The sequence below is a fragment of the Macrobrachium rosenbergii genome, chromosome 10 (genome assembly GCF_040412425.1).
Source record: "Macrobrachium rosenbergii isolate ZJJX-2024 chromosome 10, ASM4041242v1, whole genome shotgun sequence".
In the NCBI taxonomy this organism is placed as follows: Eukaryota; Metazoa; Arthropoda; class Malacostraca; order Decapoda; family Palaemonidae; genus Macrobrachium; species Macrobrachium rosenbergii.
In genome coordinates this window covers 63707207-63728464 of record NC_089750.1, presented here as the reverse complement: position 1 = coordinate 63728464, position 21258 = coordinate 63707207, and the positions used below count along the sequence as shown (strand labels likewise).

The window sequence follows — 21258 nt, the reverse complement described above, 5'->3', positions numbered from 1 at the left end:
TAAAGGGGCAGTATGTATGTCCTGTATATACTACACGCATGTTCACATTCACACACATATATACCCTATATATATACTGTACATACATATATATATATATATATATATATATATATATATATATATATATATATATATATATATATACAGTATATATATACATATTTATATATATATATATATATATATATATATATATATATATATATATATATATATTTTATATATATATATGTGAGAATTCAGAGAATACACAGTAAATGTTGGGGCAAAATTGTGCGATAATAAGAAAATGAGTCTTAAGTGGGGTATTTTGAAATGGTTGATGTTCCAAGTTAAGTTAAGTATACCTTAGTTTAACCAGACCACTGAGCTGGTTAACAGCTCTCCTAGGGCTGGCCCGAAGGATTAGACTTATTTTACATGGCTAAGAACCAGTTGGTTACCTAGCAACGGAACCTACAGCTTATTGTGGAATCCGAACCACATTATACCGAGAAATGAATTTCTATCACCAGAAATAAATTCCTCTAATTCTTCACTGGCCGGCCAGAGACTCGAACTCGGGCCTAGCAGAGTGCTAGCTGAGAACTCTACCGACTCGTCCAACGAGGGACTAGGTTGATGTTCCAAGCTGACATATTGTTCACTGGGACAGTGAAGAGAGATTGCAGAAACTAGTAAAAGATTTTGAAAGTTAATGAAAAATGAGAAAAAAAGTAAGGTTGATAGTAAATTGAAACCGGAATCTAGAGCAATGAATGTTAATATGAATGGTGAAAATATGGAAGTAATTAATTCATTATTAGTTTTTTTTTTTTTTTTTTTTTTTTTTTTTTTTTTTAGTAAATATAATGGATGGTTATTGAATGAGAAGAGACTTGAATTTTCAGTGGAAACCTAGGTGGTAATGCATGATGAGATTGTTTAGCCGTCTCTTCATGGTAGTGAAGTGTGGATGTTGAATGAGATGTGAAAGATCAAAGGTGGACCCTGTTAAGATTAATATTTTGCGTTGAATATGAAGCATAAGAAGAATTGAAAGGGTGAAAAGTTGGCTCAGAGCATTTTGAGGTGGTTTGTTCATGTGGAAAAAATGGAATGATGGGTTGATGACAAGATTGTACAGTTCATATGTGTTTAAAGGAAGGAGGGAAAAATACCCATAAAATATTGAATAGATGCTAAGAAAGATGTATTGGAAATACATCTTTCAATAATGCATGCCAAATGGGGTGATTGATGCGTTGTGGGTATTGGGGCTCTGTATGTGAGTGTATGAAGCGGCTGATGTTATAGAAGTTATGCTGCACATGGGATTCATCCACGATTCAGTAGTTAAAAGTACGAATGTAGCTGTAACTGTTGTGTTGATTTCTCCTCTGGAGCCACCCCTTGTTTGAGGTAATGGCGTGATTATATATATATATATATATATATATATATATATATATATATATATATATATATATATATATATATATATATATATATATATATATATATATATATGCTGTTTATATATTATGCATGTATGCACGTGAATATTTGGAATTCTTACAGTTTACCTTTTCATAATCATAGTTACTGTTTCCTTACCATTTACTTTCTCTCTCTCTCTCTCTCTCTCTCTCTCTCTCTCTCTCTCTCTCTCTCTCTCTCTCTCTCTCTCTCTCTCTCTCTCTCTCTCACCATCAAGAGTGGCCGTGACAGGCAAACAAAGAGAACGCATGAGAAAAGGTCTTGAGTTATTCACAGTTAAACAGAAGAGAAGAAAACTCGTTCAATTGACCTGAAATGGCTTACCGACTTGTCTGGCGTCTTTCCCTTGCAAGTGTCCACTTTGGGTTTCTCCAAGGTCCTCGTTTGTGTCATGTGTGGGTTTATATATATATATATATATATATATATATATATATATATATATATATATATATATATATATATATATATATATATATATATATATATATAATGTGTTTGTGTGTTTGCATATTTCTTCTGTTTCCAAGTAGACAGTAAAATGCTTCACCTCACACCGTGGAGAGGAACCCAAGTTGATGCTATCTGCTCCACCTTGTCTCGTTGCATTTCTCTGTCAGTGTCTGTCTGTGTGTCTTGCGGTTAAATTATCAATTAATCTCCCTTATCCCTTTAGAGCATCCATTCTGAAGCTGCAAAATACTCCCTTTCTTTTCGGCACGTTTCGCCTTTCGGTAAGTGGGTCAAGTTGTGCGGGGTGGACTTTTTGGATGGGCCTGAATGACATTCTTGAAGGAAGTTTTTCGTTCCTGATTAATGAGAGAGTTTTTTTTTTTTTTTTTTTAGGCAAAGGGTGTGTTCCGCTTAGTGATTTTTTTTCCGCGTTCATGAATTAAATTGATTTTCTTTTTTTTGTGACAGGAAGGGGTTTTTCTTACTGAGTGATTTTTTTCTTTTGCGTTCATGATTCAAGTTTTCTTTTTAAAGGGTGATTATTTTAACCGAAGAAACGTGATTATTGTTGAAAAGTTATTTTTTTTATGATTCAAGTTTTCCTTTAAGAGTAATTTTTTTAATCAAAGAAACCTGATTCTTATTTAAAAGATCATCATGTTGTTCATGAATCCAGTTTTCCTTTTAAGAGAGATTCATAAACAAAAAAAAAAGTTACAAAGTTTTTTCTTCATGATGCAAACTTTCTTTTTAATTGTGATTTTTTTAACCGAAGAAATGTGATTTTTAGCATTTTTTTTTCTTGCAAAACGAAATGTGACTGTATAAAGAAAATATAAAATGTTTTGAAATTTGTATCCGTACTGAAATCGCTGCTTTGCTAAAAAAAAAAATATTGTTTTATTAAAATGGAAGTGAATCATAATTTCTTCATGGAAAAATGTTTTTCTATAAAAAGTAAAACAAAGTAAATTTTTAAATAAAATTCAACTGATTAATTTTTACTAGAAGACAATTACTATTTTTTCTAAATGTGTTTGTAACATAGCCAACTGAATTTGTTTTGCTAAAATGAGAATAGTAATTGTTTTGAAATTAAAGAGGTGATTTATTAGGTAAAAGAGGGGAATCTTTTTGTTATGAGAAAATTTTTTTTCACAAAGGTGTTTTTCTTAAAGTAGGCTATATGGAATTATTAATTTACTTCAGTAACTCAACATTGAAAGTAAAATAACTCCTATTAATGAATTAACTATCACATTAAAAGCGTATTATCACAGAAAATTACATTTGAACTACCATGCATTTATCGACAAGTTATGCTGTACTAAAAGATAATTTTAATATTGCTGAAAAAATTCTTTTTTACTTGACTCTGTGAGACAGTGTGCGTTTTTACAGTCTCCCATATATAATACTATAACGTTGGTAGAAAAAAAAAAACAATAAAATCATTCTTTGTACTTTGGATCTCAGACACAAAGGGTCTGCTGTTCGTTTTGGTAATGGACTGGTTAAAGAAGATACGGTTGGAAGCGCTTTTGCTAATACCCCGCTGTCTGGGTCACGGTTTAAAGACGATGGCGTAATGCCGTTAAATTATTCTTTTATAACTCTCACTTTTTCTGCGCGAAATTTTTATTCCTTTCGCAATCTGGGCACGACTTGCATATAAAGACCCTGTCTCTCTCTCTCTCTCTCTCAATAAATAGCGGAGAAATGCAACCTCTCGCCATCATTAAATATTAAAGGGTTACTACCTTCTCTCTCTCTCTCTCTCTCTCTCTCTCTCTCTCTCTCTCTCTCTCTCTCTCTCTCTCTCTCTCTCTCTCTCATTTATAGATGCTAGCTCCCTTCCCCCAACCCCCAACCCCGCCAATGAATTGCAAAGATTTGCCACCTCCCTCCATCACTGAATAATGAAGGGTTACTACTCCTCTCTCTCTCTCTCTCTCTCTCTCTCTCTCTCCAGCCAGTAATAGCAAAAAAATTGCAACCTCTCCATCACTAAACAATAAACGATTGTTACCCTCTCTCTCTCTCTCTCTCTCTCTCTCTCTCTCTCTCTCCAGCCAGTAAATAACAAAGAATTGCAACCTCTCCCCATCACTAAATAACAAAAGGATTGCCACCCTCCACCTCTCTCTCTCTCTCTCTCTCTCTCTCTCTCTCTCTCTCTCTCTCTCTCTCTCTCTCCAGATAGCAGATGATTGCTACCAGGTATTATCGACGATCAGCTGGGGACATTTCCTATCGCTGATAAGGAGGAGAGCAGTGAGGAAACGTTTGTTATTGAACAGGGCTGTGGGGGTTCCGAAAAGGAAACTCTGAAAGGCGGTGATGACTTGTTCTTCGGAGAAAGAGAACGAACGGAGAGAGAGTCGTCGTGAGGGTTATGTCATTGGCAGTTATTTTCGTTGCAGTGACTTTCTTTCTTCCTTGTAAGTTTTCAGTCACACGGTTCTCGGGAAAAGAGAGTGAATTACACACACACACACACACACACACACACACACACACACACACACACACACACACACACACATATATATATATATATATATATATATATATATATATATATATATATATATATATATATGTATGTATGTATGTATGTATGTATGTATGTATGTATGTATGTATGTATATATATATAATGTGTGTATTGTGGTCATGATTCTCACCTCATAAGCAAAAGGGACAAGGCTAAAGTTCGTAGACGATCGGCGGTTTTATGCACTTTTTATCTGTAACTCCATCGTGTTTCTTTTGACTTAGGAAGTGAGTTACGAACGTGGTAGTTAGTCGACTGTGCTGGATCGCAACCAGGCGTGAAGAAAGACACGTCCCTAGCAATTTCTTCGCGGAAAACTTGCTAAAGTCAGGAATGCTGTCAGCTTCCTGATCCATATACAGTATATATATATATATATATATATATATATATATATATATATATATATATATATATATATGTATATATATATAATGTATATGTGTGTGTTTGTATGTGAGTGTGTGTTGTTAATGACATTCTTTAAACTTGACAGACCAGCGACGCGAGCCTTTAACATTTTGGAAGTCATTTCCATATGACATTTTCTCTTGTTTCAAAGCACTGTATGATCGACCCCACTTTAAAGTGGTTCCACTGTTTATTTGAGTCAGTCTAATGACCTTCGGTTATTCATCCTCTCAAATAATAAACAATGTACTTTTTGTGTCTTCGGTTGCTTTTGTTTTTACCATCATTTTACCCTCACTGATTAGTGTTTTAGCTTAACATTTAGTGTTTTATTTTCCCAATGATTTTTGTTGAATGCCGTGCAGAATATTTTGGTATGGAAAAGGTTGAGAGCCCAGCAGATTTTTTTTAGCTGTTGGTAAAAGTATAAACATACACACACGCATTGTTGGTCCAAATTTTGACAAGGTCACACCTTTCACGTAAGCACCTGAACATTGGTAAATTATTACCTTAGAGTTATCGGCTTGTCATTCACATGTTTTGAAGACACGCTTAGGTTTAGGTAGGTCAAAAAGCTTATTGCATAACTTAGTTGCATTTCTAGCTAAATTGGCATATGAAACACCTGTCCTATTAAAAAGTCGTTTTTCATGTTTTACCATTTTGCCTCTCCGTAATAGCACACGCAACTTAGCGACTGCGTTTAAATTGGGGAAATAATTACCGGTATCTAATATATGTTGCTTTTTACTTATTTTTTTCCTGTTCACTTTGTCATTTTCTTTTCGTCACTGATGGGTATTCTATCCTTTGGAAGCTTACTATAGAAACCCATGCGAATGTATTCACATTTGAATAATAATAATAATAATAATAATAATAATAATAATAATAATAATAATAATATGAATTCAAAACTCTTTGTCCATTCTGAACCCCTTGCCCTGTGCTACGTAACATTGACACCCCACCCTTTCCTTCTCTCAATACCCCCTCCCCGCCCCAGCTCGCTCCAATGAATGGCTAGCCTCCCGTTCCACGTAACCGAATTCGTTGATGAAAATACGTGTAAACATGTTTTTGACGTCCGTGTGTTCCTAGACGGTATCAACCAAAAATGGCGAGATGACTTCACCTGTTGTTAGTTAGAACATCGACATCGCGTTGCACAACGTTCATTTAATTAGATGATAGTAAGGCCGTGTCAGGTTCTGGCCGGACAAAACATTTCGTGGTGTGAAGCCTTTTCGAGTCTGTCCACTCACAAGGCGAGACGAACCTGTTGCTAAGTTATGTGTGCGTCGGATGTCCGAAATTAATTCCGAAAACGGTTCTGAAACTCGATGCTGAACTTGGCATTGGCCTTCTGAAGTTACTCTATTGGGTATTCATACTGAAAATGTTCTTGACTTCGATTCTGAGAGTCTGAAATTAGCCATGGAATTTATTCTGAAATTACGAAGTTAATTCTGAACTGGATTTCTGAAATGGATTTTGAATATGAATGTAGATCTCAGTCAAAAATTTATTTCAAAATTCTTACGTTCCAGATTGATCAATCAATTCGTGATTCAGAGTTCGAACTTTACTCTGAAGTTGTCTAGAAATTCTATGATTAATTTTCAAATTAATGCTGAGATTACCGTAGAATTTGTATTATTTATTCTCAAAGAAATTTTAAAGCCAAGATGGAATTCTTTTTAAATATAATTCCAAGACTGGTTTGGAATTCAACCACAACCTTGCAGTTAATATATTTCTGTGACAGACATCTGAGAGAGAGAGAGAGTCTAGGAAACCTGACGCGACTTTCAAAATACATCATTTTAAGAGTGACAGCCTCGTTAGATGTTGTAAGATACTAACTGCCTCTGTCACCAGCTAGAAGTTTGATTTTTCTGTGGCCAAACGCCGTTCATAAGGAAATGCCCCCTCGATGTCTTGATAAGAGTTAAAGTTATCGGTAAAATATTGGTAAATAAGTGAAAGGGGCATTGTATCTTTTTTAACGTCTTCATTTCTGTTATACATTGATTGATGATGTTAAAAATTAGTCATTATTATTATTATTATTATTATTATTATTATTATTATTATTATTATTATTATTATTAAATAAACCGAACGATATACCTTTCTTTATAAATTTATATTTTAATGTGATCGGTGGCATTCTCGATTACCGAACGAAACATCCCAGGTTCGATTCCTGGGCGGGCACCGGTGTCTAGGCACTTTCCTTGGTGCCTTTCAAAGCAAAGAGGCACCTAGTAGCTATATGACTGTAGAGGTTGTAAAATGGCATGAGGCTAGCATTCTCACTCCACAAGAACTTCCTGAGAACCGGAAGGTGTATGACGTCACCTGCCATTAAGGGAATAGGCAAGGAAAGAGAAAGATACAAAAATAGATTAATCTTTTCTCTAACCCAATCCCACTTGGGACTTCCGAGAGAGAGAGAGAGAGAATCTATTCAGGAGAGATTGATAAAATCTGTTTTCGAGGCGTGTGGTTGGTGTTGGCTTTATCTCAAGGTGAACCGATAAACAAGTGTCATTGTGTTATCAGTTATGTAAGACTGGTGTGAGAGTGAAAAGGAGAACGAAGAAGCAACAGACCTGTCTATCAGTCTCTGTCTATCTATTTGTCTATCTGTCCGGTTGTTAGTCTCTCTGTTTATCTCTTTCTCTTGCTATATATATATATATATATATATATATATATGTGTGTGTGTGTGTGTGTGTGTGTGTGTATATATATGTATAAATATGCATACACATACATACGTACAGGTAGATGTGTTCATGTGTATATTTACATGCAGTATATACAGTATATATGTGTGTAGTATGTGTGTATATATGTATATGTGTGTGTGATAATAGCGAGACAGAGAATATGGATAAATGCTCAGCAAACGACGTGTACCGGCATCCTTGTCTGACAGAGTTTTTGAAGCGGAAACTCCCTAAATACCTGACATATCGAAATGCGCCTCATCTGGTCGCGAGATATCTCCCGTGTGTATTTATATGTCCCCTCACCTGGCGAAGGTTTTATTTTTGGGAGCTACGCCTCATCCGGACGTTACCGAAGTCTCTCTCTCTCTCTCTCTCTCTCTCTCTCTCTCTCTCTCTCTCTCTCTCTCTCTCTCTCTCTCTCTCACCCCTAACCCCATCCCAAATAGAACCTATCCCCGAAAATACCACACTCTTCACTGCTAGTTTATCTCCCTCGTCTGTCCATCTGTTGTTCACGGCTTTGGCAAGCTGTAGAAGTGTAGATCATCTGTAATAATAAAAGGGGAGTGGATCGTGTTTGTCCGCCCCGGTGTGAAACGTGGAGTGTCGGGAACGTAGGTTCGTACACTTTCATATCGACCGTGCAAACTACAGCGGCGGCGGGCCGACGTGTGCGCGGCGTAGCGGGCGCCGTTAGGCTCGTGTACAATGAGGTAAAATTCAAAAGTTAACGGTATGGAGTGATCAAAATAACTCTAGTCTGCGAATACACTGTAAAAGCAATAGCCAGTAAGTGTCAGCAGATTTTTTTGGATATGACTGCCCATATGGTGCTTGCAGGTTGCTAACTTTAGCTTGATGATTCAGTTTGATCACCCCATACCGTGAACTTGAAGGACGCAGGGTTCTTTTCCATCAATTAATTTCTAGGGCGGTTTTGTCAGCATAAGTCCAAATTTCTTGACAGTGACCGAGCAATGACCATCTCATAAGAAATAGTCACCACTTTGAGGAAATAAACCTTCACTAGTACCAGCGAATTTACGAATGGAAAGAGAACAAACAATGTCTAATGCAACCTGGAGTTAAGACCAGAAGGGGATGTTAAGTTGTTTACAAAGCCTAATTTTGTACTGGGAACGAAATGTCATAACTATTACCGGAATGCTGTATCATTTTTTGAGGTGGTATTTATTTTGTTTACCGATTCATCTCTTGTTTTTACTCTTTTGTCTTTTCCTCTTGTTCACGTATGTTTTCCAGTGTTCCATTTTTTCTTTATTCTTCCGTGTTTCTTCATTTAAATAAATTTCTCCAAACAACGGTAAGAGTACATAAAAATAAAGCTCAAACGTCTGGTAATGACGTATAGTATTTAGTTAATTTTCAGATGCATAGGCCGATTGGACAGTAAACCCAATGGCCTTTTTCTAGTCCAGGTCCGGTGGAAGAAAAACCAAGAGGGTTTCGGGGGTGTGGGGGAAAGCGTTAGGCTACCCCCTTGAAAGGTTGTTCTCTTATCATAAGAGCAAGAGAATTAAACAGCCTCCAGATAGATAGTGATGTCATTTTTACAGTTGAAATCACCGAATGACTGAATTTGAAATTGCCTTGACCGTTATATACATTGATAACCTCGTGATTTAATATTCTCATTATCATCTGAAAGAGACGTGGTACGGAATGATTATGAACCATTGCCGACTTCTCGGGATTCATCTCAGTGTTGTGGTCACGTTTGATTCAACTGTTTATTGTTTTGAATTTTAAAAACATTGGAGTGGTATTATGTTATGTTAGGAAGGTCGACACAGTGTCGCAGCTGCTATGAGACTTCTGGACAATTTTTAAACGTTTGATTCTCTTGATTTGGTAATGAAAGGCTATCTTATCATTGTGCTTCCATCTGTTTGAAGGTCTTGTTCCTTGAAATATTAAGCAAATTTTGATAACATATGTAATCTATGATAAGTAGGTACGCTCCTGACTTTCTTGATCACTGAAGACGGAGTTGTTGAATGTTGAAACTTTGTTGCGTATTTTTTAAAATTACAAACCTCTTGAGTGTGTGTGTATTTTGAGAACATTTGACTTTAGATCTGAAATTTAAATGCATTAGATTTTTGTTTTTTTATTCTAACAAAAGGTACATGAACAGTATTTGAAGGATTTATTATATATATATATATATATATATATATATATATATATATATATATATATATATATATATATATATATAATGTGTGTGTGCGTGCGCATATATAATGTGTGTTTGTGTGCGTGCGCCTGCACGTGCGTGGATGTTTACGCACAAATGAAGCTCACATGTTTTCAAATCATCAACTTCGCCTCGAACGCCACTGTATGTAATTCTTCCACCCACGTCCATTCAGTGATGTCTGTATCTTCCACAAATCTCCCATTTTTCCTGGGTGGAGGGAAGGACGTGTCCAAGCCATCTCAGTCTCCCTTTCATCGTCATTACATAATGACGAAATTTCCCAGGCTATCCAGCCACCTTACTCCAAATATTCTTAAAGCTTTATTCTTAAATAGACAAAATCTTTTGGATGTACTGTAGTTTCATTTTCATACCTTTATTCGTGTCCGTATAGTATTATGGATCAAGCTAGACTAATGTATAGTCATATTTTCGTTTGCAGCTTCAGTTGTCTGATTTCCAAATCTTTTTCAACCTGCCATTTTTAATCTGTCACCAAAATCCTATACTGGATATTATCATTGTTCCTAAATTTTTTAGGGTCAACATTAATCCTCTCTCCATCCAGTTAGTCCATTCCTTTGTGCAAACTGCCCTCATAACTGTTTTCTCAGATTAATCTCGAGTCCAGTTTCTAGATATATGATGCATTCTAGTAAACAAGTTTTGTAAATCTAGCGGTTTTGCTGATTAAAACAGCATTATCTGCTTGTTGTAAGACTCAGGTTTTTACCGTTGCTCCAGTCCAAACCTTCCCTTCCATCTCCGATCACTGTTTTCATTATAAGATCCATTAGAAGGGAAAACAGCAGAGGAGACACCATTTCCCTGGGGCACCCCACTATATACTGAAAATTCACTTGATAAAACCCCATCATATTTATTTTTCGTCTTCATTCATGGATAATTTCAGTTATCGTCACTCATTTAACGGGAATTCCATAGTGACGCATGACCTTCCATATTGGTCTGTCCACCCTTTCAAATGCCTTCTCGTACTCGACAAAAGCTATCAGGAGGGAATATCTAAATTCAGTTCGCTGCTGCAGAATTCCTTAATATAACATTTGATCCACTCGTAGGCAGTCCTACCTTTTCTAAAACAATACCTTTTCTAAAACAAGGTTGTTCATGTCTCAGCATTTAATCGGTTTCTTTCTCCAGCCGACTGAAAATAATCAGAATTGAATATTATCATCACAACGGACTTAGAGCGCAGTTCATTCACTGAACATTTAGTCAGATCACCTTTTCTACGGATTTCAGTTTCCACTCATCAGGCTGAGTTTCTGTTTTATGTGAAACAGTCTAATTTGTATACTGGGGTTCTTATCATATTCAGCTGGTCATCTCTGCATTGATTCAGTCGTCGCCCGGTGCTCTCGATTTCCTAAAAGCTGATTTTTTTTTTTTTTTTTTTTTTTTTTTTCAAAAATAAACTACTTATTTTCTTTGCAGCTCTCAGCTGACGATAAACTCACATTTTGCCCGAGCAACTCATCTCATATTTTGTCAGGACTTGACTCGAATGTCGAAAACTTGTTTATGAAAAACGATATCTCTCTCTCTCTCTCTCTCTCTCTCTCTCTCTCTCTCTCTCATTTTTCATTTTTGAGTTGAGCCCCAGGGTAAGTGGGTGCTTCTGTTTTGAAAAAGTGGTGATAAGATAAGGTGCACGACTTTTCATGCTCTCTCTCTCTCTCTCTCTCTCTCTCTCTCTCTCTCTCTCTCTCTCTCTCTCTCTCTCTCTCTCTCTCTCTCTCTTACAAACTTGAATTATGTACCAGTTACCAGTTTGACATTTCTCTCTCTCTCTCTCTCTCTCTCTCTCTCTCTCTCTCTCTCTCTCTCTCTCTGCCTCTTACAAACTTGAATTATGTACCAGTTTGACATTTGTTCTCTCTCTCTCTCTCTCTCTCTCTCTCTCTCTCTCTCTCTCTCTCTCTCTCTCTCTCTCTCTCGTGATCAGTTGGCAGGAGAAGTGGTTTGATTGAATCAAACACTGCCTGTCAACCGGTTTGATCGACATGATGTTTGCTTGCCAGCTGGACCATGCGTGTATCTTTGTCAAATTTCTTAGAACACCCATCTAAGATGAAAGGCAAATCTGTGTTAGGTTTAGTTTCGCTACAAAATTATAGCGAAGAATAGACAATAATTATAAGCGTGTGTCAGATCAAATTCAACTAAACCTTTCGACTTTTGGTTTTTCTTCCTGCTTGACTAAAAAATATCTCAGAAGTCTAAATACGAAATTCAGTTAAATTTTGTGAAGGCGTAGGCTGTGAGCCAAGGGAGGTGTAATATCAGTTTGCCATGAATCCTGTGTCGGATGCTGATTCAGGATTGCATCATATCTTTACAAAAATGGGGATGACACGTGTACGACAAATGAAATATGACTAAGTCGCATTGCCAAAACGGTTTCGACAAAGCATATCTAAGAAACAAAGAAATGTGTTTATTAAATAACCTTTGCGCTACTTTTTTTTTACACACATACACACACACACACATTATATATATATATATATATATATATATATATATATATATATATATATATATATATTTATATATGTGTGTGTGTATGTGTATATATATATATATATATATATATATATATATATATATATATATATATATATGTATATATATATATATTCGTTGTTTACGTTTATAGTTATTTTAATCCAGTAGTGATGTTTTGCTAGTTGTTGCCCTTTGTTGCTGTGACGCCCAGCATACTTTTAAGATCAGACACTTTTACAGAACAAGAATATTTCATTAGATTGTCTAATTGTAATGGGAATTATCATAGTAAGTTCGGCGTCTTTTTATCTTGTTGCATGAGAATATGTTCATATTTTAAATAAAAAAAAAATATAAAAGTTATAAATAACGTGAATTGTGCGATTATGATTTTCTTCGCTGACTTCTTGTTTATTGTTTCAGTACTGTTGTTGTTTTTCCTGTGTGCCGTCCGTCTTTCCTTTCAGCCGTGTTGTTCCCCTTTTTCATGTTTCCCCTCGAAAAAATTTTCCCCTTGTCTGGCTTTACCCCTCTTTTTCTGTTGCTTGTCCAATTTTCTCCGCTTTTTTTTTTTCTTTCTTTTCATGGCTGCCTCTCAGTTCGCTGTCCACAGAAATTTGTTTTCGTTTTTTACCCTTTTATTGTATAGTTGTTTGTCTTCACATCTTTGAATTCTTGCGTGTTTGTGTGAAAGAGTGAGAGAGAGAGAGAGAGAGAGAGAGAGAGAGAGAGAGAGAGAGAGAGAGAATAGGAAGAACTTAACATTCTTTGAAAGATGCAGACTCAGCATTCTAGAAACATCATTATTATCCACCTCCTCCCCTCTCTCTCTCTCTCTCTCTCTCTCTCTCTCTCTCTCTCTCTCTCTCTCTCAGGAACTCGCTAATACCCCACACTGCATGTGACATGATTTATCGCTGACTCGGTAATAGCTTACGTCGCATTTTGGGGGATCTGACGAACGGCGCCGTGAATTCCAGTTTTGAGCGATCGCGCTGACCTGACTCCGTTCGAGAACAAGGAAGAGTATTTTCATTTTGCTTTACCTTCTCTTCCCCCTACGAAGTTGGAACCAGGTCATGTATTCGACCGCGTCTGTTTGTAATTGTTTGTATTCCGTTTGTCCCCTTGTCCCCAAGATACCTGAGAGGAAGTTATTTATGGATTCGGTTTAAATTCAGTGGATGGGGTGCTGCGTGCACGGGAAAGGTAGTTGATTGGATTTTGAAGTGGATCGGACAGGTAAGGTATGCGTTCGTTGTCAGCTTTCTAGCTCTTGGAAAGATCATTTATTGACAAGTTTGCATATGGATTATCTTGTCCATCAAGAGTCCTTATAAGGATTAAGATTATGATATAACTCCTGTTATAGTAATTTGATATTTTATATCAAGAGTTTTATTGTTGCTTAGATAGTATGCAGGTAACTTTTATGTATTTTTTCCATAATTCACTCTTTTATTTTGACGGGGTTTTTTTCATAAATTTCTCGTATATATGTACTTGCCCCAAAGACTGAAGAGCACAAATAAAAAGGCAAGGAAAATAGACTATTTTCTATGTGTGTGTATGTATGTATGTAGGTTATTCCTTTGTTAGTGTCGCTTAGTTTCCCTTTTTATCACGTGGCAATCTGTTACGGCTTTTTGGTCTTGTTCCATTTGAATGTGCATTTTAACTACTAATACTACTGTTACTACTACTATAACTGATAATGAATATGCTTATAGTTAAGGAATATTTTGCGGATTTGATACCAAAAGAAAGTATTTTTCTTTGGATGAAAGCTTTGGTACGTTCTTGGTACGTTCCAGAGACGCCAGTGGTGCTTTCAAATGCCGTCCCCTCAGGTTTTTTTTTTTTTTTTTCAATCGCTTCTTATTAATGTCTGGCGGTTATCGAATTTATTAGATGCCTGCTCAACAAGTTTATGGCCCATTTAACTTGTTCTGTATGGATTTATGTACATCTCATAATAATAATAATAATAATAATAATAATAATAATAATAATAATAATAATCCATAAAAATCTCATAATAGCATGAGTCAATAAAATGGTGAAGAAATCCACAGTGATGTAGATGTAAGTACATATATTTCTAAAATATTTATCTACATCTACACCACTGTGGATTTCTTCACCAATAATAATAATAATAATAATAATAATAATAATAATAATAATAATAATAATGATAATGTTTTCATTCTTTTAACATACTTTTTTCCACGATTAGAAAGATTGTTCTGCCCCTTGTGTATCTCTGGACATGCTCTGACATAAAAGAGATTTTCTGGTGACCGAAGATGACCAGTGAAGACGTCCCGTACAAATTTATCTTCAAGGTCTAAAGAATACCTTTTATCTTTATGCCAAAGAGCTTGCCACATGTCCCTTCGTCGGCAAGTGTTTTCTTCCAAAATCTAGGTCACTTAAAGAGATATATCGAAGGTCATTTACGAAGAGAGAGAGAGAGAGAGATAAAGTATTCCAAGACCATGTACAGGCTGCGGGAAAGAGCTTTAAGACCATTCAAGTGAGTCAGTGAGATCACTTTGGGATCATTTCAAGATTTAGAGACATTCCGAGGCCATTTGCATAACGGCAGACAGACATATCGTGTGGCAGGACGAATGATTGTTTATGCACACGATAAATGATATAACGACCTCGGTAACGATGGTGGAGACTGCTGATCACTATTTGTGAATTGATATGAGACAACCACGGCTCTTTTCTGGGTCAGCCTGCGTGATGAGGAGGAAGATGAAGATGTACAAACAGGAAAGGATGTTGTTTATTTGTATGTTTGTGATATCGTAACGATGTCCGGCGATATCATAAAGTTTTCTAACGCAACCGTGCATAGCATCTCTCTCTCTCTCTCTCTCTCTCTCTCTCTCTCTCTCTCTCTCTCTCTCTCTCTCTCTCTGTCGATTCAAGACTTGCAACATTGCTTGGAGAAGTTGCGTAATCTTTATCCTTTACCGATATTGCCGTCAATACGACGCTTGAAAGATGCCTCCCAGTGCTCTCTGATTTAAGAGTTGCCCGCTGTACACATTCTCTCTCTCTCTCTCTCTCTCCTATTCTTATGTGAAATGATACACGCACAAACATATATATCAGTATGTGTGTGAGTTTGTGATCTTCATGGTCCAGTGGTAACAGCCTGCCCTCGTCATTTGGAAAGTAAGATGGGTACCGATCGGTGCAAACAGTTTAGGGATATTTCGATATTTCGTTGAGAAATCCTTAGTGCCTCTGTTAACCCAATTAGTAAATTATGTACATGGTAGGTAGCCGATCATGGTGGGTTGGAGTCGCAGTGAAGAAAGGCAGGTGGGTACCAACACACACACACACACACATACATATATATATATATATATATATATATATATATATATATATATACATGTGTGTGTATGTGTATACATATATATATATATATATATATATATATATATATATATATATATATATATATATATATATATACATACATACATACACCCACACATACATACATAACTGTGTATACAACGTGCGTAGAAGTACCCGTTAACAAAGCAAAGGGATGCAAATCAAACGATTGAGCGCTACGAGTCTAAGTGGAAACAAAATGGTTTTCGTTAACATACCCAGAATGTGTCCGTATGTATGCATGTTCGTCTCCCTGGCGTCTTTGTCATTCTGCGATATCATCATCTGCCGAGTTTTGAGAACGCACGAGGCATTCGCGGTATGTCTTTGAACGTATTACCACACAAAATATTAACGTACTCTCGATCGCTGCCACAGGGTAATTTAGCCGAGGTAGCCCAGTGTTGCCGGGTGATATCAGACTCTTTGTGGTTATATTAAAACACATTTCGAAGAAGTCATTGCTCTTTCGGAAATAACACCCCCCCCCCTCCCCCTTCCCAATCACTGTTGTGTTTGTCCGTGGGTGTGGGTGGGAGGACTGTTACAAATTCCCTTTTTCTTTGTCTTCTTTTGTATGCCTAGGTAATTGTTCTCCAAATTTTACCTCGTATTCCCTTTACAAAGTCCCTTCAAGACGGTGGCATGTCGTATACAACCTCTCTTCTTTTGTTTTCTTTGGTATGCCTAAGTTATTCTTCATACCTCTTATTTCTTTTACAGCCCTAAACCATTGCCCGAGGGGGAAGCCCCGGATTTTGGTCAAGAGGTCGGATTCCCTCTTTTGATACCTCCAGCAACGAAGTTGGAGAGATGTTTACATGTCACTTCCTTTATCTGATTGTCCACAAAATGTCTCAGAATTTTGTAGAAGGATTTCGATGGAATTTTATCTATGGGCCAACGGAAGTTGAATTTGGGATGGATCCAGACTCTGAAGATGATGTAGGAAAGAACACGAAGTGAATTATGAAGGAAAGATGGGATAGGCCTACGTGTTATCTCTTTGGGGCTATTTACTAGTGTGTATGTGTGTGTGTGTGTGTGTATGTGTGTGTGAGAGAGAGAGAGAGAGAGAGAGAGAGAGAGAGAGCATCTTTTATCTCAGCTTTTCGAAAAGAGGAATTTGCTGAGAGGTTGGATCAGAACGAGTATGGGAAAGTATAATATATATATATATATATATATATATATATATATATATATATATATATATATATATATATATATATATATATATACATATATTGTGTGTGTGTGTGTTTATATATATATATATATATATATATATATATATATATATATATATATATATATATATATATATATAGAGAGAGAGAGAGAGAGAGAGAGAGAGAGAGAGAGAGAGAGAGAGAGAGAGAGAGAGAGATGCAATCTCGTCTCTCCGGAGAAGGCCGATTTCATGTTACCTCCCGCTTGGGAATCAGAGAACAACCACCAATTAAACATTTTCCCTTTTGTCGGAGACACCGGAATTACAGGAAATCGTGTGGTCTTTTGTTCTATGGGTATCGTGTGTGGTCTTTGGATGGACACTGAATGGTAGAACTGTGGTCTTTTTTTTATATTTTCCCATAATTTTTTTAGTTTTATGAAAATTTTGTGAACAATAATTAGCAAATTTTACATTTAAAATTTTAGGGTACACCGTGAATGAGCAGTAAACTAACAATTATGGTGCTATATAAGGTCTTTTATCGTTAGTCTACGAAAGTTTGTAATATTAATTTAAAGCATCGCATATCATTGCCTAATTAACTCTGGTTATGTTACATACTTATATACCACTTTTACTTAATTGGGCGATTCCCTATTTGTCCTTAATTTTTCATTTATAGGGAATATACTGTATTATGTGTAAGCATGCCGTACTGAATAAGCCTATAAGCCCGAGATGTTGCTGATGTTACAATCAGTCATATTGATTTCTCAGAACAACAAAATGACTATCTCAGCCGTGTTGTGGTTCTGTTAATCTGAGCAGTAAATTATGTAATTGGTAGTGAGTCGACTGCGATGAGTCAGAGCCAGGATGGGGAAGGGGTTGGAATTATCAACTCCATATACACATATATATATATATATATATATATATATATATATATATATATATACATATATATATATATATATATAATATATATGTGTGTATGTATGAATATATATGTATATAAATATATATACTGTATGTGTTTGAGTGCCTGTTTTTCCAGACCATCCCTTCTGATTGCACCATGTACCAGAATAATTATTGTAATGGGTCATTTAATATGGAGCCTACACGAGCTCCAACATCATTTAGGCCTATTTTTATGACCTCATTATCTCGTCACTAGGCCTAACTGCTCCTTGTGATATGGATGCAGCCTCCTTTCTTGTGACCCTGCCGTACCCTTCGACCTTGCTTTGTAGTTTCTGTTTTTTGCTCTCTTTTATCCTTGCGGCTTTTTGTCGATGAAGACGGCGTAAATTGGCGATAGATTAGCCTATTCCTTTAAATTTTGACATGGAATTGAAGCATTTTCATTTTATATGTTTTTGAGAAAGGAATTATACTTTGACTGACGACCTATAAAATTTATAGCGGACGTTTTTGGTTTAGTAAGTAGTTGTATGTGCGCGAGCGCACACACACACTCGCACACACATAATATATATATATATATATATATATATATATATATATATATATATATATATATATATATATATATATATATATATATATATATATATAATATATATATGCATATATATACAGATATAAATATATATATATATATATATATATATATATATATATATATATATATATATACTAATTCAAGTCAAAGTTAGTGTATACTATTTAGAAAAAGGATAGCTAAATGAAGCATTAAGGAAATAAGGTCAATCATGTTACTAAGGTAAACAGAGTATTACGTAAACTTACAATAAGATAACTAACAGGAGCAAAAACTTATAAGCACCACACACACACACGCACACACATATATACATATATACATATATCTTCTTTTAACGTGCTATATATATATATATATATATATATATATATATATATATATATATATATATATATATATATATATACATATATATATATGCACATGCTTTGCCCTCCCCAATTCTGATACATATCATATCCTTGAATTCTGGCAGGACGAAGCAAAGAATCCCATTTCGGCAGCAAAAGGGCGAGATTGCGAGATTAATAGACCACCTGCCTCCCGGAAATATTCGAACCGGCATCTTCATACCTTGGTGGGGGCACCCCCTACCTCCACTTGACAGGAACAGGACTTTTGGCAACGTTACTAACATACCCCTCCTCTCTCTCTCTCTCTCTCTCTCTCTCTCTCTCTCTCTCTCTCTCTCTCCGTCCGTCTTCTTCTTGTCTTTCTTGCGGTAGATAAGCCAGTGTGGCATCGGAATCTCGTCAGTGTGTGACTGTAAGCGAAGGTGGTACCACGCGGGTAGAGCTACCACAGAAGTGCTTTCACTTTGTTTTTCTTTTCATTCAAGTTCGAAAAGTGTGACGTCCGTGCAAGGGACCAAAAATGCTCCGTCTGTGAATTTTGTTATACTTTCAAGTGAAGACTTTTCAAGGGTGAAAAAAATATGGCTAACAAAACGTTTATATCTAATGCTGTGGCTGGGTGCGGTAAATTACCAGCGATCGAGAGGAAACTTCTTATGAAACTTAAGTCATAACTATTTACCGAGAAAAGCAATTAGGGAAATTTGTAGTTAAAGTGATTATTTCCATATTAAATAGAGCTATTTTTAATTGTTATGTTGTTTTGGTCCGGTTTCTTGTTTATTTATCTTTTTTTCTCTCATTTGTTTTCTCGGAATGCGCAAAACATTGTCTTCCTTTTCACAGAAATTTCACCAAAGGTGGCCCACGTGGCTGGCACCAAATGATCAGACTTTGTGAGAGATAGAAATGTTACTATTGGGGAAGAAGGACTTTTTTGTCGGAGTTGGGAGCCGGGTGGGGGGAGGGGAGATTGGTCAGCTGTGGCGGAGATTTGCGGTCTTCGAACGGTCTTGTTTATTTTTATGTAACAGCAAGAATAAAGGAGCTGGGGAAATACATTATAATGGTGCCCTTTTCAATTGCATTTTGATTATTGTTTGTCGGTATTTAGATGGCTCTTATTAAGGCAAAATTTTTCAGGGAAATTTACTATTAAGACTAACAACTGTGAAGAATAGATTTCGGTAATTTGTTTTGTAACAGAAACACGAAACCTTTTATGGCATACATCATTATCCTAACTTTTTTTCCAATTTACGAAATGTTTTTCATTAGTTTCTCTCTCTCTCTCTCTCTCTCTCTCTCTCTCTCTCTCTCTCTCTCTCTCTCTCTCTCTCTCTCTCTCCCAACAGTGACGAATCATGGTGGTTAAATGTGGCAAAAAAATAAATCCTTTGTCATAATTCTTAGCAGTCTTCCCAAAGCACGCCTCATCCGAGGTTTCATTTTCTAAAATTACTTTTTAGTTGTTAATTTGGAGTTAACAGCTTTTCCGATCTGGCAGTGTTTATTTACTTTATTTTCATATATATATATATATATATATATATATATATATATATATATATATATATATATATATATATATATATATATATATATATATATATATAAATATAAATGTGTGTGTGTATATTTATACATACACATATTTATATGTATATATACATATATATATTTGTGGGTATATATATAGTATATATATGTGTGTGTATGTATACTTACATATTGAAATGTACCTGCTCGTATAGAATAAGCCAAAACGGACATTAAACTACATTTGCAAGCTAATATACTAGCCACTGTGATATCTAGGCCTGCTAATGTTTTATGTAACAATGAGGTTTTATGACCTCATTGTTACATTATTATGTCTAGCTACTGCATTGTATAAGCAAGACTCCTTGCAACATTGCCATATTCTTAGAGGTAGCTTTTGTCATTTCTAGGCATACTTATAACCTGTGTCTAGCCCCTTCAATATTCATATTTTGTGACCATTCTGTCATAGTTTTAGATCTGCTTCTTATGATTCAGCTTGGTCCTAATAAATTCTGACCTCATTGTCATCTCATTTATTGTTTTGGTAACACCTGGGCCTACTTGTATCTTCTGACGTCATATCTTGTGACCTCGCTGTCATCACCTTAGGTTCAGCAAACATATGAGTTTCATATAGAGTAATCCATAACAAATCTTTTTCTCTATCATGATTTAAAATGCATCTATCCACATACCATCAGTACTGTGTGTCGTACTGGAAATTTCAAGTTAATATTATCTTGTCGAGTTGAAGAGCAACCGGTTTTATTCAAGAAGCTTACGCTGTTCAGTGACCGCGCTTGTGAATTATAGCAACTAC

The 21258-nt window shown here is 35.8% G+C and overlaps 1 protein-coding gene across 22 annotated transcripts in view; it reads left to right on the top strand.

Annotated features, from left to right (window-relative positions):
* LOC136842702 (monocarboxylate transporter 14-like) overlaps positions 1-21258 on the top strand; it is a 215425-nt gene that overhangs the window by 128817 nt on the left and 65350 nt on the right. Inside the window, exon 1 of one of the 22 annotated variants that reach the window (XM_067110393.1) lies at positions 19273-19315. The exons of 19 other annotated variants lie outside the window; for them this stretch is intronic. The gene's annotated coding sequence lies outside the window, so the exon portion shown is untranslated. Of the gene's footprint in view, positions 1-19272; positions 19347-21258 lie in introns of those variants that run through there. 2 more of the 22 variants (XM_067110391.1, XM_067110392.1) reach the window with 2 other exon arrangements.